At 46.2% G+C, this 21,240-nt stretch overlaps 1 protein-coding gene across 11 annotated transcripts in view; it reads right to left on the reverse strand.

Annotated features, from left to right (window-relative positions):
- Positions 1-21,240, reverse strand: part of PPP3CB (protein phosphatase 3 catalytic subunit beta) — a 78,131-nt gene that overhangs the window by 55,935 nt on the left and 956 nt on the right. The gene's annotated exons all lie outside the window — the stretch shown is intronic.

Consider the following 21,240-nt stretch of genomic DNA (forward strand, 5'->3'; position numbering starts at 1 on the left):
TCATATTATAAGTCAATACAAAAATATCACAAAAAATAGAAAAAAACAAAGTAGTCAGAAAAACAGGATTGCATAGGACCATCACCTTATGGCTTGCCTGAGCTAGAATAACTTCCCACTTAGTGGTAGGAAGAGAAAAAACTACTTTCAGGATCAGTAAACTCTTCCAAGTACTGGACCTGAACTAGTGATCAGAAAGAAGAATAACTAATTTGATCCCTAAAATATACCAGTATTTAAATTTTTAGTCAACATGATTTTCTACATGCATTTTTAGAAAGTGATTCCAAAATTAACAAGCAGACAGACAAAGGCCAAATCAAGTAAATATAGACAAACAGGCAGAATGGGGACTGCAAAATAAGAAATGGTTACTAACCTGTTCTGTAACTGTTGTTCGAAATGTGTTGCACACATCCATTCCACTTCAGGTGTGTGTGCATCCAGTGTACTGTTGGAGATTTTCTCTCAGCAGTACACATGGGGGCAGCGCATGTGCCCTATACTGCCTCACACTGCTGTGCAATGGTAAAAGGCAGAACCACCCCCAACTCAAACCCCACCTCCCACCTTCTTCTTACCGGAAAGACTCCAATATAGAGGAGAACGAGGGTGTGTATCATGGAATGTACACATGCAACACATCTTGAAGAACACTTACAGAAACAATAACCGTTTCTTCGAATAATTGCACATGTTCATTCCACTTCAGGTGACTCACAAGTAATTCTATCTGGAGGTTGGATTGGAACCTGAATAAGGATTGGAGAACCACACGTCCGAACCTGGCATCATCACAAGATTGCTGAGAGATGGCGTGATATGAGACAAAGGTATGCTCTGAAGACCATGTTGCAGCTTTACAAATGATCAGGACAGGCACTTGAGCTAGGAAGACCACCAAGGCCGCACGAGATCTTGTTGAATGTGCTATTACTCTGCTTGGTATAGCTACATTGGCCAAGTTGTAACGCAAGCATATACAGGAGAATATCCAAGATGAGATCTTCTGAGAAGAGACACAGTCCCTTCATCCTGTCTGCAACTGCCACAAATAATTAGGAAGACAATCTACACTGTTAGAATTCTATTTGGACAGAACCAAACACTCTCCTGACATCCGAAATGTGTAATCACTCCTTGTCCTTAAGTATCAGGGGGTAGCCGTGTTAGTCTGTATCTACAAAAACAACAAGGAGTCTGGTGGCACCTTAAAGACTAACAGATTTATTTGGGCATAAGCTTTTGTGAGTAAAAACCTCACTTCTTCGGATTCTCCCTTCTTCGGATTCTCCTTGTCCTTATGGGCTTGAGAATTTGTAAATAAATAAAATAGGTATGTTGCGTGACTAAAATGGAAAAGAGACATACCACTTTTGGATGGGGGCATAGATAAACCGTGTCCATGTAATTCACCTACTCTCCTGGATGAGGTGATTGCCACTATGAAGGCCACCTTCATCGAGAGATGCAACAAGGAACAGGGTAGCTAAGGGCTCAAAGGGAGGACCCATTAGTCCTGACAAAACAAGGTTCAAGTCCCAAGAGAAAAGGATCATCTACCTGAGGGTACAACCTTTCCAGACCCTTCGAAAAACATATTGACACAGAATTGAAAAACAAGAACAACCATAGTTGGAGGGTGGAAGGCCAAAATAGCTGCTAGATAGACTTTGATGGAACTAATGGCCAAACCTTGTTGTTTTATTGGTAATAGTGGTGGCTGCTTATTGAGGGCCCAGCTTCTGCAGCGCACAAGTAAGGGTGGCAATACCGTACTAGCAACCAGGGGCGTTTGAGAGGGAGTTTGTGGGAGGGAGTCATAATATAATAGCTATGGTGAGGAAGGGCTGCATCGCCAGTGCCAAGGCTGCTCCTGTCTCCTCCACCTGCGCCTGTATCCAGACAGACAACCTAACCATGGATGCCTCTACCCAGATCTTGGTTTGGATTTGCAAAGATTGTGGGCTATATTTCCCACACACAGAAAGCCAGGCTCGGGGGACCATCCAGTGTGAAAGGTGCCTGCTGGTAGAATCTCTCAGGAAGCAAATGGGAGAGCTACAGGAGGTGGTGGCTAGGCTGAGGAGCATCTGGGCCCATGAGGAATTCCTTGAGAGTATTCATATGGAGACATGCAAGGCTGAGGAAGCTATCCAGCTACAGAGGACTGCTGTCACACCACCGCGGGAGGAGGGTATGGCTCTGTCACAGGGAGGACATGGCTGCTGGTTACTTCTGGCAGCAGGCAGTACTTCACCCCATGTTACTCATCCATGTGGGCACTAATGATACTGTGAGGTATGTCCCTCAGCAGATCAGAAGTGACTACAAGGCTCCGGGAGTAAGGGTGACTGAGTTTGGAGCACAGGTGGTGTTCTCTTCAATCCTTCCGGTCAAGGGTAGGGGCCCAGATGCATCCTGGAGGCAAATGCCTGGCTGCAAGGATGGTGTCACCAGGAGGGCTTTAGCTTCCTCGACCACAGGATGCTGTTCCAGGAAGGACTGCTAAGCAGAGATGGGGTCCACCTATCGAGGAAGGGGAAGTGCATATTTGGATATAGACTGGTTAACCTTGTGAGGAGGGCTTTAAAACTAGTTTCCAAGGGTGCAAGTGACCAAAGCCCACACAGGTAAGTCAAAAACATGGAGACCTGAGAGAAGGGTCGGAATTTGGGGGAGCACGGGCTGTTATAGCAGGGATAAGGGAGAGATAAGATAGAACGGGGGGAGGGGGAATCAAATCAGTATCTTAGATGTCTGTACACTAATGTGAGACTCATGGACTATCAGATTGGAAGGGACCTCAGGAGGTCATCTAGTCCAACGCTCTGCTCAAAGCAGGACCAATTCCCAACTACATCATCCTAGCCGAGACTTTGTCCAGCCTGACCTTAAAAACCTCTAAGGAAGGAGATTCCACCATCTCCCTAGGTAACCCATTCCAGTGATTCACCACCCCCCTAGTGAAAAAGTTTTTCCTAATATCCAACCTAAACCTCCCCAACTGCAACTTGAGACCATTACTCCTTGTTCTGTCATCTGCTACCACTGAGAACAGTCTAGATCCATCCTCTTTGGAACCCCCTTTCAGGTAGTTGAAAGGAGCTATCAAATCCCCCCTCATTCTTCTTTTCTGCAGACTAAATAATCCCAGTTCCCTCAGCCTCTCCTCCTAAGTCACGTGCTCCAGCCCTCTAATCATTTTTGTTGCCCTCCACTGGACTCTTTCCAATTTTTCCACATCCTTTTTGTAGTGTGGGGCCCAAAACTGGACACAGTACTCCAGATGAGGCCTCACCAATGTCAAATAGAGGGGAATGATCACGTCCCTCGATCTGCTAGTAATGCCCCTACTTATACAGCCCAAAATGCCGTTAGCCTTCTTGGCAACAAGGGCACACTGTTGACTCATATCCAGCTTCTCATCCACTGTAACCCCTTTCTATCCACCTTATAGTCCAAGTATGGGGAATAAGCAGGAAGAACTCGAAATGCCAGAAAATAAACACAGCTATAACATAGTTGACTTGGTGGGATAATACGCATGACTGGAATATTGGTATAGAAGGGTACAGCTTGCTCAGGAAAGCCAGTCAGGGGGAAAAGGGAAGAGGTGTTGCCTTATATACTAAAAATATATACACTTGGACTGAGGTCAAGATGGAAATAGGAGACAGATTTGTTGAAAGTCTCTGGGGAAGGATAAAAGGAGTAAAAAACAAGGGTGATGTCATGCTAAGGGTCTACTACAGACCACCTAACCAGGAAGAAGAAGTGGACGACACTTTTTTTAAGCAACTAACAAAATCACCCAAAGCACAGGACTTGGTGGTAATGGGGGACTTCAACTAGCCAGGCATCTGTTGGGGAAAATAACACAGCAAGGCACAGATTATCTAAGAAGTTCTTGGAATGTACTGGGGACAATCTTTTATTTCAGAAGGCAGAGAAAGCTACTAGGGGAGAGGCTATTCTAGATTTAATTTTGACAAATAGGGAGGAACTAGTTGAGATTCTGAAAGTGGAAGGCAGCTTGGGTGAAAGTGATCATGAAATGGTAGAGTTCATGATTTTAAGGAATGGTAGGAGGGAGAACTGCAAAATAAAGACAATGTATTTCAGGAAGGCAGACTTTAGCAAACTCAGGGAGTTGGCAGGTAAGATCCCATGGGAAGCAAGTCTAAGGGGAAAAACAGTTGGCAGTTTTTCAAAGAGACATTATTAAGGGCACAAGAGCAAACTATCCCACTGCATAGGAAAGATATGAAGCATGGCAAGAGGACACTCTGGCTTAACCAGGAGATCTTCAATGATCTGAAACTCAAAAAAAGTCCTACAAAAAGTGGAAACTAGGTCAAATTACAAAGGATGAATATAAACAAATAACACAAGTATATAGGGACAAAATTAGAAAGGCCAAGGCACAAAATGAGATCAAACTAGCTAGAGACATAAAGGGTAACAAGAAAACAGTCTACAAATACATTAGAAGCAAGAGGAAAACCAAGGACAGGGTAGACCTATTACTCAATAAGGAGGGGTGGGGGGAAACAACAACAGAAAATGTGGAAATGGCAGAGGTGCTTAATGACTTGTTTGTTTTGGTTTTCACCAAGAAGGTTGGTGGTGATTGGATATCTAACAGTGAATGCAAGTGAAAACGAGGAAGGATCAGAGGTTAAAATAGGGAAAGAACAAAAACTGAAAAAGGGCAAATACAGTGCCAATCTATAAAAGGGGAAATAAGGACAACCCGGGGAACTACAGACCAGTCAGATTAATTTCTGTACCTGGAAAGATAATGGAGCAAATAATAAAGAAATCAATTTGAAAACATCTAGAAGATAATAAGGTGATAAGTAACAGCATGGATTTGTCAAGAACAAATCATGTCAAACCAACCTGATAGCTTTCTTTGACAGGGTAACAAGCCTTGTGAATATGGGGAAAGCAGTAGACATGGTATATCTTGACTTTAGTAAAGCTTTTGATACTGTCTCACACGACCTTCTCATAAACAAACTAGGGAAATGCAACCTAGATGAAGCTACTATACAGTGGGTGCATAAATGGTTGGAAAACCATTCCCAGAGAGTAGTTATCAGTGGTTCACAGTCCTGCTGGAAGGGCATAACGAGTGGGGTGCCGCAGGGATCAGTATTGGGTCTGGTTCTGTTCAATATCTTCATCAATGGCTTAGATAATGGCATAGAGAGTACACTTATAAAGTTTGTGGAGGATACCGAGCTGAAAGGGGTTGCAAGTGCTTTGGAGGATAGGATTATAACTCAAAATGATCTGGACAATTTGGAGAAATGGTCTGAACTAAATAGGATGAAATTCAATAAGGACAAATGCAAAGTACTCCACTTAGGAAGGAACAATCAGTTGCACACATACAAAATAGGAAATGACTGCCTAGGAAGGAGTACTGCGGAAAGGGACCTGGGTGTCATAGTGGACCACAAGCTAAATATGAATCAACAGTGTAACTCTTGCAAAAAAAGCAATCATTCTGGGATGTATTAGTAGGAGTGTTGTAAGCAAGACACAAGAAGTAATTCTTCCATTCTACATTTCAAAACAGGGATCCTACCAATGTGAAATTAATGTTCTTGTCAATTTCATGGTTCCAGCTGACAGCCACCCTGACAGTCAACAGCTATTCAAATAAGGCAGTTTCTACACCGACACTGTCACCCAAACGACATCGACCTAAGCCTTATGCCTCTCTTTGAGGTGGATTTACTAGGTGAGCGTATCGGCTAAGGTACAGCGGCAGAAAAAACACAGTAGCAGGTACTTACTTCAGCTATGTCTATACTATGGGCCTTACAGCAGCACAGCTGTACCCACTGCAACTGCGCCACTGTAAGGTCTCCCATGTAGCTTTCCCACCAGCATAATTAAACCACCCCAACGAGCAGCAGTAGCTATGTCAGCGAGAGAGCGTCTCCTGATGACATAGCGCCATCCACACCAGTGCTTTTGTGGGTCAGGGAAGTGTTTTTTCACACCCCCGAGCGACAAAAATTTTGCCGACATAAGTACTAGTGTAGACAAAGCCATTGTTAGGTCAACGTAAGCTGCCTTATGTCCACTTAACTTGGTACTGTAGACATGCCCTAGCCCTTATGGCTGTAGACATAACCCTGAAAACATGAACTGAGCACAAACCGATAAAGGTCTTGGCTACATTTGCAGATGTACAGCGCTGTGAGTTAAACCTAACTTTGTGCAGCTGAATAGGGAAAGCGCTGCAGTCTGTCCACACTGACAGCTGCCCAGCGCACTGTCGTGGCCACATTTGTGGCAACTGCAGTGCTATTGGGAGCAGTGCATTATGGGCAGCTATCCCACAGAGCACCTCTTCCCATTCTGGCGCCGTGGGTTGTGGGAAGGGGGCGTAGGTGCGGGGCATTCTGGGTCCTGTCCCAACGCCCCGTGATGCATCGCTTTGCATCCCAGAAATCCCTTTGTTTCCATCCACCTTTGGTGCCATCTTTCAACGGTTTCTGTGCAGCGCGATCTGTCTGCGGGAAATAGAACCCGAACTGCTGAGGCATATGCTGACTTATCTCGCCAGCATGTCACGTTTGGCTGTCGAACTATTCCTTAAGATCCAAAGTGACAGTGAGAGTGAGGAGTCCGACGATGCTATCGAGCCGCGTAATGCGTACGACACGAAATTGCTTGTGGCATTCACGAACATGCGCAGCACCGTGGAACGCCGCTATTCGGCTCAGGAAACAAGCACCGAGTGGTGGGATCACATCATCATGGAAGTCTGCGATGACGAGCAGTGGCTGCAGAACTTTCGGATGAGAAAAGCTACTTTCATGGGACTGTGTGAGGAGCTTGCCCCCACTCTGCAGCGCAAGGACACAAGATTGAGAGCTGCCCTGCCAGTGGAGAAGCGGGTGGCAACCTGGAAGCTGGAAACTCCAGACAGCTACCGGTCGGTCGCAAACCAGTTTAGAGTGGCAAAGTCAACCGTTGGAATCGTGTTAATGCAAGTTTGCAAGGCCATTAATGGCATCCTACTCAGAAGAACTGTGACTCTGGGTAACGTGCAGGAAATAGTGGATGGCTTTGCACAAATGGGGAGGAGGGGTGATAGATGGGACGCACATTCCTATTCTGGCACCACCCCACCTAGGATCCGAGTACGTTAATTGGAAGGGGTATTTCTCTATGGTTCTCCAGGCGCTTGTGGATCACCGTGGGCGTTTCATTGACATTAACCCAGGCTGGCCCAGAAAGGTGCATGACGCACACATCTTTCGGAACACTTGGCTGTTCAGGAAGATGCAGGCCGGGACTTTTTTCCCCCAGAGTGGAAGATCACGGAAGGGGAAGTTGAAATGCCCATTGTGATCCTTGGAGATCCCACTTACCCGTTAATGCCGTGGCTCATGAAACCCTACACAGGGAATCTTGACAGCAGCAAGGAATGGTTCAACTACAGGCTGAGCCAGTACCGAATGACTGTGGAGTGTGCCTTTGGCCGTTTACAGGCCCGCTGGCGATCTCTGTATGGGAAGCTGGACTTGGCCGAAAACAGCATCCCCGCGGTTATATCCGCGTGCAGTGCCCTCCATAATATTTGTGAAGGGAAGGGTGAAAGCTTCACTCAGGCATGGACCTCCGAGCTTCAACACCTGGAGGCTGAATTTGCACAGCCAGAGAGCAGGGCTATTACAGGGGCCCAGCGCGAGGCTGCAAGGATTAGGGATGCCTTGAGGGAGAAATTTGAGGCTGAAAACCAGCAGTGATATCTGGTGCCCTGCACGGGAGTGAAGTGCAGTAGTTCCAAGCTTTAGGAATCAGTGTTTGCTAAGCAGACAAGCAGACTTGCAGTGCCTGTTTATTTCCTGTGCTAAGGAGTTTTTTACTTTATGCAATAATAAAGAATGTTTTCAAAGCCAAAATATCCATTTATTGAAAAGAAACAAGGGGGTGGAGTGAGGAACAGTACAATCACAGATTCGCATATGTCCTGTCTGGTGTGCTGTGCAATGAGTGCTGCACGGTGATGGGGGTTGAGTGCAGAGGGTAAGGGTCGTGGTTTTCAAGGCTGGGTGGTGAAGATACTGGTGTTGGAGGCAGCGGGTGGCGTGAAGAACACAGAAGTTGGGGAAAGTGGGTTGGAGGTGACAGTGGGGCACAACGGAAAGTTTTAGGACAAGGGCTGTGGGGGGGGTGGCGTTTGTGGTACTACTCCTCTTTCTGCATGGCTACGAGCTCCTGGATAGCGTCTGCTTGGCGCTCCACGACGCTTATGAGCCGATCAGTGCTTTGCTGCCGGTGTGCGGTGCTTTGCCGCCCGTGCGCTGCGTTTTCCTGGCAGATCCTGCTTTCTCTCTCCCTCCAGTTCTGTGCTTTCTCATTCTCTTTAATAGATTGCCGCATCACTTCTTGCAGCATGTCTTCTTTCTGTCTGCTTTTTCGCGGTCTATTACTGAGTCTTTGCAGTCTCTGAGCAGGGGATAAGAGGGACGGCTGAGGTCTCAAGGTTGATGCTGCTGTATAGGCAAAATGCAACATTTAACAGAGGCAGCATTGTTTATACCAGACAGAGTAATGATTCCCCCCGCACTTGAGTAGAAAACACACAGGGTCTACACAATAGCATAATTTTCCCGTCCGAAACAAAGCACACATGTCCCAAGGGAGTCTCAAAATGGTGAGTAAGGGGGACTGATTGTTTCAGGGCTGCACTCTCCTCTGGGTTTCTGTGCCTTGGGGAGAGCCAACAGCTTCAGGGGGCACCTACACTGAACACTATCCCAACATTTTCCATAGGAGTTCGTCCTGGATGATATCTCGCTGTTGAGGGTGACCTGGGAAGCAAGGGAGGGTCTTCTACTGCAATGCAGCTTCCGCCCTGGCCCATATGCAGCTTGCCTGTGTGCAGCAATGGTCCCCACGCCCCTCGCGGCACAGTGGCGCGGACACGTTAGCCTGGCTGGGACAAGGACCACGGTGGCTCTCCCGATAAACCTGCGCAAGCGCATTGCACACGTTCTGGATGAGACATTCGAGGAGATTACCGAGGCCGATTACCGCGATGTGATAAACCACATCAATGCACTATTCCACATCTAGGCATGCATGCCTAACCCTCCTCTCCCAAAGAGCCCGCACCTAAAAAACTTGCTTCCCGAAAAAAAAAAAAAAAAAAAAGCTTACCAGGAACCTGCTCTTCTGTTTGTCCTCCACCAAGTACCGGCCACTGCGACTGGCTACCTTCCTCCTGGCTCGAGAAGAGCGCCTGGCTGCATGGCTCCAGGAATTCCGGGGTGTCTCCATCCAGCCCACCACCATCACTCCCGTTTTCCTCCTCTTCCTCCTCCCCCACCCACACCGGCTCTGAAGTGTCCATGGTGGTGCTCGGAGTGGAGGTGGGGTTAACCCCAAGTATTGCATCCAGCTCTTTGTAGAATCGGCAGGGCGCGGGGGGAGCACCTGAGCGTCCGTTTGTGTCGCGGGCTTTGCGGTAGGCACTCCGCAGCTCCTTCACTTTAATCCTGCACTGCAGGGCGTCCCGGTCATGGCCCCTTTCCGTCATGTCCTTTGATACCTTCCCGAAGGTATCGTAATTCCTACAGCTGGAGCGCAGCTGGGACTGGACAGCTTCCTCCCCCCAAACACTGATGAGGTCCAGCAACTCGCCATTGCTCCATGCTGGGGCTCGCTTGGCGCGTGGAGGCATGGTCATCTAGAAAGATGCGCTGAAAGCACTCCACGCCTGAGCAAACAGGAAGGGGATTTTTAAAATTGCCGGGGAATGTAAAGGGTGGGTCACATGGTTGGTTACCTGAAGCCAGGGCAGTAGAGTTTGAACTGATGAACAGAGTGGCTAGAACAGGCATTGTGGGATACTGCCGAATAATTCTGGAGGCCATTCACAGCGCATTGGGCGGCCACACTGGCGCCGCAGCGCTGCAGCAGCAGCGCAATACATGCTATTCCTCTCGGAGAGGTGGAGTACATGCAGCGCTGCAACCACGGAGATACAGCGCTGCAAATGCCTGGCCAGTGTGGACGGGGACTGAGTTACAGCGCTGGGGGCGGCTTTACAGCGCTGTAACTCGCAAGTGTAGCCAAGGCCATAGAGAGCCTAAATCAATAGTTCTAAAAGGTGTGAACTACCTTATTCATCTCAATTAAGGATCCAGGGGCTCTGCAATTCAACAACTGTAGAATCTGCCCTTTTTCCAAGATGCCACAAAATTCACCACTTTGCTAACATTTTTGTAAATGCTTGGGACCTTGTGCATTCCAATGCATGCATAAATAAAGCTGTTTAGATCCTGTGGACCTTTAGACTTAGTTTAAATGCATCAGAACGTTCTTGAACTGTGCAACAGCTTCCTTGCAGCTGTAACCTACTTCAGGAGCCTTAAGGTTTCCCTAAACTTTTCAATATCTATTTAAAAGTGTATTGACAAACAATCTACTTACCCTATTATTTTAACTGAAAGTTTTGAAAGGCCCCTTATAAGGGAAACAAATGTGTTTCAAGGATACCAGTTTCCACATCACATACCCTTAACTGCAGCATGACTCTGATCATGGCAAAATTTTAAAAGTTACATTACTTTCATAAAACAAGCATTTGCTTTACCTTCTCATTCTGACATAAAACACACTGCACTATTTAAAAATATAACAGTTTGTCAGCATATGGACTGGTAATTAACTAAAAGTTTAGTGGTTACAATCACTGTATCTACTGGAGTCAGTTGTTTTCATGGAAACCTTGAGTAGTCTTCCCCCTTTGCATCAGCCAGATATAATTAGTAAGCAGAACAAACACTGATACTGTTCTGAAAGCAAAATATCAGCAGGCATAAAAGCGTGTCTTTGAAATTCAAAGGCCTTAAATTGCTTATTCAGTAGTCTACCGTGAATATGATTAATCTCCATCACTTTTAAACAACTCCTCAGTTTTAAACAATCTCCTCTTGGGATTACCTTAACTGTACTGCAATCTATTTTAAAGGACAGCTGGAAACACCAAAGTCTATATATAAGCAGAGTTTGAAAGAACCGCTTGCCTCCACATCCAAGAGGAGAAGAAATTTGGAGAGGGAATGAGCAGAGAGTTACTGTATCTACTTGCTCCTTCGGCTGAAAGCAGCGTAAGTGCCACTAGTGCTTTCCCAGGATTGTGGAAACTACTGAGAGGACAAGAAGCCTTTCCAGGGGGAGTCAAGAGAAAACTTGCACGTGCTTTGTTGTATGTAGGTGACTGTCCAAAAGAGAGTGAGATGATATAAATTTAAAAAGTAAACCATGGGGGAAAGATTTGGGGGGGAAGGAGGGTGCAAAGATGATGGGGGTTGTTGGGAGAGTGAAAATGCAGGCTGATCCAGATGCCCATCATAACTGCAGTGAACACATATCCATATGGACCCCAGAATTCTATCATGGTAATCTGAGCACACAAGCACTTTTTCCCTTTCTCTGGTGAAATGAGTATGGCCAGAAAGTAGTTAAACAGTGGCTTCTCCTCAATATAGGACATAATACACTAACAAATTCAAAATCTGTGGATGATCTGTGAACCCAAAGTTTGTTTGAACTGTTATAAGAGCACTAATCAATTACTTTTATCACAAACACCTGTAAAAAGCACCAGAAAAGTGTTAAATGTTACTGGCAAACAAGGAAAATAAGAGAAATCAAGTTATATTTAATCATAATTTTGACACAACATGATGTTGCAACTTCTGAACCACACAATACACTACGGTGCAGGGACATTCAATGTCACTGACTGAAGCTGAATGGGGGCACTGCAGAAAGATTGCATTTTTCTCCATTCGGGAGAAAACAGTTACCATATATACTCATTCATAAGCCGAATTCTTTTAGTAAAAAAGGGAAGCACCAGAGAAGGGGTTAGGCTTATGAACGGGTATAGAGAGGGAGAGGTGGGACACAGCCCCTCCCGCCAACAGAGAGAGCAAGGAGAGACAGCAGCGCCAGAAGGGAAGAGGTGGGGCCAGAGTCTCTCTGCTTCTGGCCACGCTGCTCTCCCCCCAGCCGCCGAAGCAGCTGCAGCTCAGGGGCTGGCAGGCTGCAGCCGTGCCGCTCAGCTCCGCCCCCCAGAGCAAGCTGCGGTCGCACCGCCCGGCCCGCCAGAGCACACTGCAGCCGTGCCGCCCGGCCCCGCCCGCTGGAATATGCTGCGGCCACATCGCCCAGTCTGGTCCACAGGAGCAGCTTCAGCCAGGCCAGAGACATCCGCCCTAGATAGGGTGGGAAGGGATGGGATGGGGAGAGTGTGGGAGTCCTGGGCTAGGGGTGGGGTCATGTGGGGGGCTGGTCACAGAGGTTACTCCTCTGACCCCCAGCTTCTCCCCCCCCAAAATTTCCCCACCAGTTGCTGTCTCAGCCCGTCAGGGTAAGCAGCTGGCGCGCCAGAACACTTTGGCCTGGTCTACACTATGAGTTTAATTAGAATTTAGCAGCGTTAAATCGAATTAACCCTGCACCCATCCACACAACGAAGCCATTTCTTTTGAAATAAAAGGGCTCTTAAAATGGATTTCTGTACTCCTCCCCGACTAGGAGTAGCGCCAAAATCGATATTGCCATTTCGAATTAGGGTTAGTGTGGCCACAATTCGATGGTATTGGCCTCCGGGAGCTATCCCGCAGTGCACCATTGTGACAGCTCTGGACAGCAATCTGAACTCGGATGCACTGGCCAGGTAGACAGCAAAAGCCCCGCGAACTTTTGAATTTCATTTCCTGTTTGCCCAGCATGGAGAGCACAGGTGACCACGCAGAGCTCATCAGCACAGGTAACCATGCAGTCCGAAAATCGAAAAAGAGCACTAGCCTGGACCGTACGGGAGGTACTGGATCTGATCGCTATATGGAGAGACGATTCAGTGCTAGCAGAATTATATTCCAAAAGATGAAATTCCAAAACTTTTGAAAAAAATCTCCAAGGGCATGATGGAGAGAGGCCACAATAGGGACTCATATCAGTGCCATGTGAAAGTTAAGGAGCTCAGACAAGCCTATCAAAAAACAAAGGAGGCAAACGGTCGCTCCGGGTCAGAGCCACGGACATGCCGCTTCTACGCTGAGCTGCATGCAATTCTAGGGAGGGCCGCCACTACCCCACCTCTGACCGTGGATTCCGAGGCGGGGGTAATCTCAGCCATGCCTGAGGATTCTGCAGACGGGGAAGATGAGGAGGAGGAGGATGACGACAAGCTTGCGGAGAGCACACAGCACTCCGTTCTCCCCAGCGGGCAGGATCTTTTTCTCAGCCTGACTGAAGTACCCTCCCAACCCCCAGACAATGAGGCCATGGAAGGGACCTCAGGTGAGTGTACCTTTGTAAATATAAAACATGGTTTAAAAGCAAGCATTTTTTAATGATTAATTTGCCCTGAAGACTTGGGATACATTCGCGGCCAGTACAGCTACTGGAAAAGTCTGTTAACGTGTCTGGGGATGGAGCGGAAATCCTCCAGGGACATCTCCATGAAGCTCTCCTGGAGGTACTCCAAAAGCCTTTCCAGAAGATTTCTGGGCAGTGCAGCTTTATTCCGTCCTCCATGGTAGGACACTTGACCACGCCATGCTAGTAGCAAGTAATCTGGTATCATTGCATGACAAAGCCTGGCAGCGTATGGTCCCAGTGTTTGCTGGCATTCAAGCAACATCCGTTCTTTATCTAGCTGTGTTATCCTCAGGAGAGTGATATCACTCATGGTAACCTGGTTGAAATATGGAAATTTAATTAAGGGGACAGAGGTGGACGTTCCTACTGGGCTATTTGCCTGTGGCTGAGAAATCCTTCCCTGCAGTTAGCCAAGCGGGGGGATGGGGAGGGATCTTCCCTGATACCAGCCATGTGGTGGGGGGAGGGGTAAAGCGATCATCCCAGAGACTTGGATGGGAGGGGGTTCGTTTGGTTTCTGCTGCTGCACGTTAACAGGAAAACCACAACACTCAACGGGCTTTGCTTGGTATGTGGGAAAGGAGCCGAAAGACAATGGCGAATTCTGTTGCCCGGACCTGCGTCTGTGATCTCTAGCAGCAAAGCCGCAGGCAGTCAATATTAAGATGCAAAATGCGACCTTGTACTGAAATCACGTGCTATGTAATGTGAATAGTGTTGTTCACCATGAAAGAGTATACACATTGTTCTGTAAAAGGTATCTTTTTAAATACTTCTCTACTTTTTTTCCCCTCCCTCCCGCAGCTGCAAATTTTTCAAGCCTCCCTCCTCCGTCCCGAAGGCTCTCTCAGATAAGGCAGCGAAAAAAAAGGATGCGAGACGAAATGTTCTCTGAAATCATGGAATCCACCCGCAATGAAAGAGCTCATCTGAATGAGTGGAAAGACACGGTATCAAAATACAGGAAAGATGCCAGTGAACGTGAGGTCATGAGGGACACTCGAGATGAGAGGTGGCAGGCTGCAACGCTGGTGCTGCTGCGTGATCAAACGGACATGCTCCAGCATCTGGTGGAGCTTCAGGAACGGCAGCAGGAACACAGAGTGCCGGTGCAGCCGCTGTATAACGTCCCTCCCCCCTCACCATGTTCCATAGCCTCCTCACCCAGACGCCCAAGAACGCAAGGGGGAGGGGGGAAGGCTCCGTGCACCCTCCCACTCCACCCCAGTAGACAGCCCAACCAAAAGGCTGTCATTATATTGAACTTTTTTAGTGGTCTTTTCCTTCCCTCCTATCCTCCACCCAAACCCCACCCGGGCTACCTTATCAGTTCTCCTCCTATAATCAATTAATAAAGAATACATGATTTTTAAATGATAGTGACGTTATTTCCTTTGAAAGCAAGCTGTGATCAAAGGGGGGAGGGTGGTTTGCTTACAGAGAATGAGTCAATCAAGGGGGTGGGTTTTCAACAAACAGAACTTTCACACCGAAGCCTGGCCAGACATGAAACTGGTTTTCAAAGCTTCTCTGATGCGCAGTGCTTCCTGGTGTGCTCTTCTAATCGCCCTGGTGTCTGGCTGCGCGTAATCAGCGGCCTGGCGATTTGCCTCAGCCTCCCACCCCACCATAAAGGTCTCCCCCTTACTCTCACAGAGATTGTGGCGCACACAGCAAACAGCAATAACAATGGGAATATTAGTTTGGCTGAGGTCTGAGCGAGTCAGTAATATGCGCCAGCGACCCTTTAAACATCCAAATGCACATTCTAAAACCATTCTGCACTTGCTCAGCCTGTAGCTGAACAGGTCCTGACTACTGTCCAGGCTGCCTGTGTATGGCTTCATGAGCCATGGCATTAAGGGGTAGGCTGGGTCCCCAAGGATAACTATAGGCATTTCAACATCCCCAACAGTTATTCTCTCATCTGGGAAGTAAATCCCTTGTTGCAGCCATTTAAACAGAGTAGTGTTCCTGAAGACGCGAGCATCATGGATCCTTCCCGGCCATCCCACGTTGATGTTGGTGAAACGTCCCTTGTGATCCACCAGTGCTTGCAGCACCACTGAAAAGTACCCCTTGCGGTTTATGTACTGGGTACCCTGGTGCTCCGGTGCCAAGATAGGGATATGGGTTCCATCTATCGCCCCACCACAGTTAGGGAATCCCATTGCAGCAAAGCCATCCACTATGACCTGCACGTTTCCCAGAGTCACTACCTTTGGTAGCAGCAGCTCAGTGATTGCTTTGGCTACTTGCATCACAGCAGCCCCCACAGTAGATTTGCCCACTCCAAATTGATTCCCGACTGACCGGTAGCTGTCTGGCATTGCAAGCTTCCACAGGGCTATCGCCACTCGCTTCTCAACTGTGAGGGCTGCTCTCATCTTGGTATTCTGGCGCTTCAGGGCAGGGGAAAGCAAGTCACAAAGTTCCATGAAAGTGTCCTTACGCATGCGAAAGTTTTGCAGCCACTGGGAATCGTCCCACACCTGCAATACTATGCGGTCCCACCTGTCTGTGCTTGTTTCCTGGGCCCAGAATTGGTGTTCCTCGGCTATAACCTACCGCATTAACAGCATGATCTCCAAAGCGCAAAGCCCGCGGTTTGATAGAATTCCAGGTCCATGTCCCCATCACTCTTGTCGCTGCGCTGCCGTAGCCTGCTCCTCCTCGCCTGGTTTTGCAGGTTCCGGTTCAGCATAAACTGCACGATAACGCGCGAGGTGTTTACAATCTTCATGACTGCTGTCTTGAGCTCAGCGGGCTCCATGCTTGCCACGGTATGGCGTCTGCACTGTTCACCCAGGAAAAAAGGCGCAAAATAGTTGTCTGCCGTTGCTTTCCCGGAGGGAGGAGGAGGATGTACCCAGAACCACCTGCGACAATGTTTTTGGCCCCATCAGGCATTGGGATCTCAACCCAGAATTCCAATGGGCGGAGGAGACTGCGGGAACTATGGGATAGCTACCCACAGTCCAACGCTCCGAAAGTCGACGCTAGTCTCGGTACATGGACGCACACAGCCGAATTACTGTGCTTAGTGTGGCCGCATACACTCGACTTTATACAATCAGTTGCAAAAAATCAAATTCTGTAAATTCGGATTAATCCCGTAGTGTAGACATACCCTTTGTTTACCTCCGCGCCTGCGGACGCTCGAGGTAAACAAACCATCTCGGCCCGGGAGCCAAAGTTTGCTGACTCCTGAATTATAGGGTCGGCTTATGAACAGGGTCAAAATGTTCCATTTTTACCTATCCATCTTGCGGGGGTCGGCTTATAAATGAACCGGCTTATGATCAAGTATATACAGTATGTTTTGTTCTCTTTATTAAAAAGATATAGTAATAAAAACCTTGACAAAGGACAGTTCTTGGGTATTTAATGCCACAACTTCACCTCAGGCCTCTGAATGTCCCAGTGGATCATTAATTCACAGAAAATACCCTGTGACCAAGTCACTCACATTCTAGTTAACTAAACCATTAAAGGGGGGGGGGGGGGGAATTGAGTTTGCTCACTACTTGAATAAAAGTGCTCAGTAACCTGTGATGGTATGCCATAGATGTAATAGTATGCCAGACCAATCCAAGCCTTGATTTAACTTCACTATATTCAGATTGTATATGCTGAACATATACAACCATCATTACAAGAAAACATAAATATGTTTTAATTAGGCATAAAATATTTCTCAAGTACAATGTTCATATCAGAAGTCTGTCTAAGCAGGAAAGTGTTCTCACAAAGGCTAAATATGGAAGTCAAAAGTTTTAAAAATGTGGGTCATGCCCCAATTTTTTTCCTCTCTTATTGGAAAATCTGATTAACGGATAAGAAAAAGTGATTAAAATATTGTATTAAGACAGCACTTTTTGTCCATAGCTAACAAGACACACTTACCAGCAGAATGAATTATCTTATCTCCAATCTCCTTCGCTCCCTATTTACTACCTCATTTTTCAGTTTTTCCCAAGTGATAAAAACTAAAGCTGTACCCACACTACACTTCAAACTATGCTAGTAACAGCCATGTTTAAACCATTTTTTGTTTTCTTTTTAAAGAATCATGTTATACCATCATACTATGGACTACCTGGAGGCACAGCCCAGAGCATCATTCTCAAGAAAAAAAAAAATTGTCCATACCAGTCAGGGTATCTGTTAGCAACACATGGTAATAAATAACTTAGGCCTGATCTACACCTAAAACTGAGGTTGACCAGGCTACATCACTCAGGAGTGTGAAAAATTCACACCTCTGATAGATGTAGTTAGGCTGAACTAAGCCCTGGTACAAACACCCCAAGGTCAATGAAAGAATTCTTCCACCAACCTTGCTACTGCCTCTCAAGGATTTACTACTACAATAGAAAACCCCCTTCTGTAGCTGCAGCGACTATGCTACAGTGGTATAGTGGCAGCTCTGCTGCTGTAGTGCAGACACACTCTTAAGGCTTGTCTTTAGTGAAGATGCTGATGGGAGAGCCATCGGCATAGTTAATCCACCTCCCTGAGAGGTGGTAATTATGTCGGGGTAGAAGCTCTCCCGTTGACGCAGCGCTGTCTACACAGGGGGTTAGGTATAACTATGTTGCTGGGGGGTATGGATTTTTCACACCCTTGAGTGAATAGTTATACTGATATAGGTCTGTAGTGTAGACCTGGCCTGAGATATCATAGCCTTAACACTGAAGATTTACCGTCAAAAATTACATACGTACTCTGTAAACCAGCAGTTCTCAAATTTTAGCAACCTGAGGACCCCCATTTCAATTTTAAATGTTTCATGGACCCCAAGCCTCCCGCTCAGCCCCAGGTCCCATCCCCCCTCCACCCCTTCCCCCAAGGTCCCACCCCCGACCCACCTCTTCCTGCCCCTGCTCCTCCTCTTTCTGTCCCCTCCCCTGAGCGTGCCCTGTGTCCACTCCTTCCCCTACCTCCCAGTGCCTCCTGTACGCTGCTGAACAGCTGTTCCCCGGCATGCAGGAGGCACTGGGTGGGAGGGGAAGGAGTTGATATGGGGGGGGAGGGCTGGCGGCTCTGGACATGATTCCGCCCCCTCCCCTGAGCGTGCCCCATCCCCGCTCCTCCCTCTCCCTCCCAGCACCTCCTGCACACTGCTCGATAGCTGTTCCCAGGTGTACAAGAGGCACTGGGGGGGGGGGGGAGGAGTTGAAGGAGGGATGGGGAGAAGTTGATCAGCGGGGCCAGCGAACTCCCTGCAGTATTCTCGCAGATCCACAGGGGTCTGCAGACCCCAGTTTGAGAAACGTTGCTGTAAACTATTGTGTGTAAAGTCTATATAACAGTATTCTGCAACCAGATGTGTGCGCACCAGACCCTGAAGTGTTCTGGTGCAAGACATTTATAGTTACTATAAATAAATTAAAGTATTCTGTGTTAAAACAAATGGCTTAACTTTTTTTCTTAGCAACCATCCTACAAGAAAAATTGAAGTATTCCATTTCTTGGCAGCTATGTTTTGGGAGAGTCAGATTTAAGGTTACTGTTGAAATCTTATGTTAATTTTCATATCTAAATTTTTGCTAACAGTTAACTGTAAGAATTTTCAAATCTTTACATAAGTTAAATTGTTATTTCTATACTATTCCATGGTAAGGCTGTTCTTGGTGTTTGTTTTTTCTATTTTTAATGTTACTTACTGTAGCAATGTTAACATTTACATTATCAACCCTAAGCATACACTTGCATGCACTGAAGCCTATCATCTTAAAAATGTTGTGTATATAACTATATACATTGAATTGTTTTCGGTGCACAAATATCTGTGCACAATATTCTATAAGTTAAGTTCTTATATATGTTGAAGTTTATCTGACAAAATCTGTATGAGCTCAATTGCGCTGGGTCCTTGCTGCTTCATAACATCCAAAAGCACCTGTGAGGTCCTGGGTTCACTTCCGTCCCCAGAATGACACAATACTTTCAGAACTTGAAAAGCTGAACATGTACCAACACTGATTTTAGAAGCAACTCATGCCTTAGTTCTGCTGAGTTTCTAAATTCTGGTATTGTTCTGAGGATTTGAGGTGCATGAAATAGAATGGATCAGCTGGGAGGGACTGTAACCTGGTATCCCATACTTAATTTCGTCTGGGAACAGATGTGGCATCCAGGAAGGGAAGGAAACTTTTCTAGTGCATGCTTTTATTCTGTGGTGAATTGAAATGTTTGGAGGAAATACCATATGTACAAACTGTGCCCTGCAAAAGAGTTTTGAGAGTTTTCACTAGTGACTTCAATGATTTGGATAAACACATTACTGATAAGAAAAATAAGTATTTTGGTTCACTTTGAAAAATAAGCTAGGTTGGTAAGAAGGTTCACAATCATGGTAGAAGTTTACAGTGCAGACAGAACTGTTTAAACATAGTTGCTGATCTACCTTGGGTGCAAATGTACCAGGTCTTAATGTCTAATACTAGGAATTGTTTAATAGTAGTAGTCCTCACAATTCTCACTAAAACAGTATGCTATGCTGACTTGGTAGGGGAAGCAGGGAGGAAAATACAACATCAGAGGACCCATCTATGCCACAGAATGTCACCAGTTTTGTAACCACTTTGTAATACAACTGACTGTGTACAGTTCATGTCAAACAAAGCATTGTCAACACATCTTATGTAGGTGGTAGCACATTTCAGCCCTGCTTTGTAACATGATTGTCAGGTTCAAATTAGGTTCAAACATGGTTCTGTTGCATAGATGGGATCACTTAGCATCTACTGTAGCCAATGATCTTACTTTCCAGCTCTCTGCTGTAAGAGTATCCCAAACCACATTGCACCTTGTGAAAAAAGCCCACAATTCTCTGCCCCTCACACCAGCAGCAGAGATAGTATGGGTTAACTGTCCAGATTTTCTCCAGAAGGCACTGACACAACATAACTGTGCAGCATGGTAGCTGTGGACAAGCCAACAGAATTAACATATGGTTGGATCAGGAAAATGCTCCTGTGTGGGCAGTTAACCATATTAGTTTCTTGATAGTAATTTGATAGCAGTTACATCTATCAAAACCTGGTTACACTTACAGTGGTTCTATGTGCAACATAGACAGGGTCAAAAACAGATTGCATCCCGAGCACACAATTCTGTAAGTATAAAATAACAGTCTTAACTTGAATTTTGGAATAGCTAACTGCATGGGTTATGATTAACATGAACTGTTTGAGAGTTTGGAAATCAGCAGGTTTTCCAGTGCAGTTTGAAATAACCACTCACTGTTAGTTCTCCTGTATCGTCTGAATGGCCTAACCTAATTATTTCTTGCAACAAATTGCAAAGTGTAAAAAATATTACAAGCCTCCGCACTATGCATTATTACAACACTGTGTTAACAGCTCTGAGAGCCACTGACAGGGCAGAATGCTCATTTGTAGTATTTTTTACTTTTATTTTTTGCAACTGTTCATTTTCAATTGCTTAACCTATTGATTTGCTTCAACACCACCTTATTGCAAGTAAAGCACTCTGGAAAACACGCTGAGTTACAAAATGTACTATGGGAGTCCAATGCTTTGAAAACAAATATGTCCCTTTAATTTCTCAAGCTTCCCCATTATGTAAAATTTGAATCTTCAGGGCTGTAGTTGCTTTCAAAGCATATTTTAGACAATGTGTTTCTAAGAATACCAGCGTTCAAAACAAATTGCTGCATACAACAGCAACTCTGAAATTACATAGAAACTGTACAAGCACAAAAGAATAAGCCACTTCAAATAAATAACCCCACCACAGGTAAATACAGTTTAATTATCGAACATAGAAGACCATAAA

This window comes from Chrysemys picta, chromosome 7, assembly GCF_011386835.1.
Source record: "Chrysemys picta bellii isolate R12L10 chromosome 7, ASM1138683v2, whole genome shotgun sequence".
NCBI lineage: Eukaryota > Metazoa > Chordata > Testudines > Emydidae > Chrysemys > Chrysemys picta.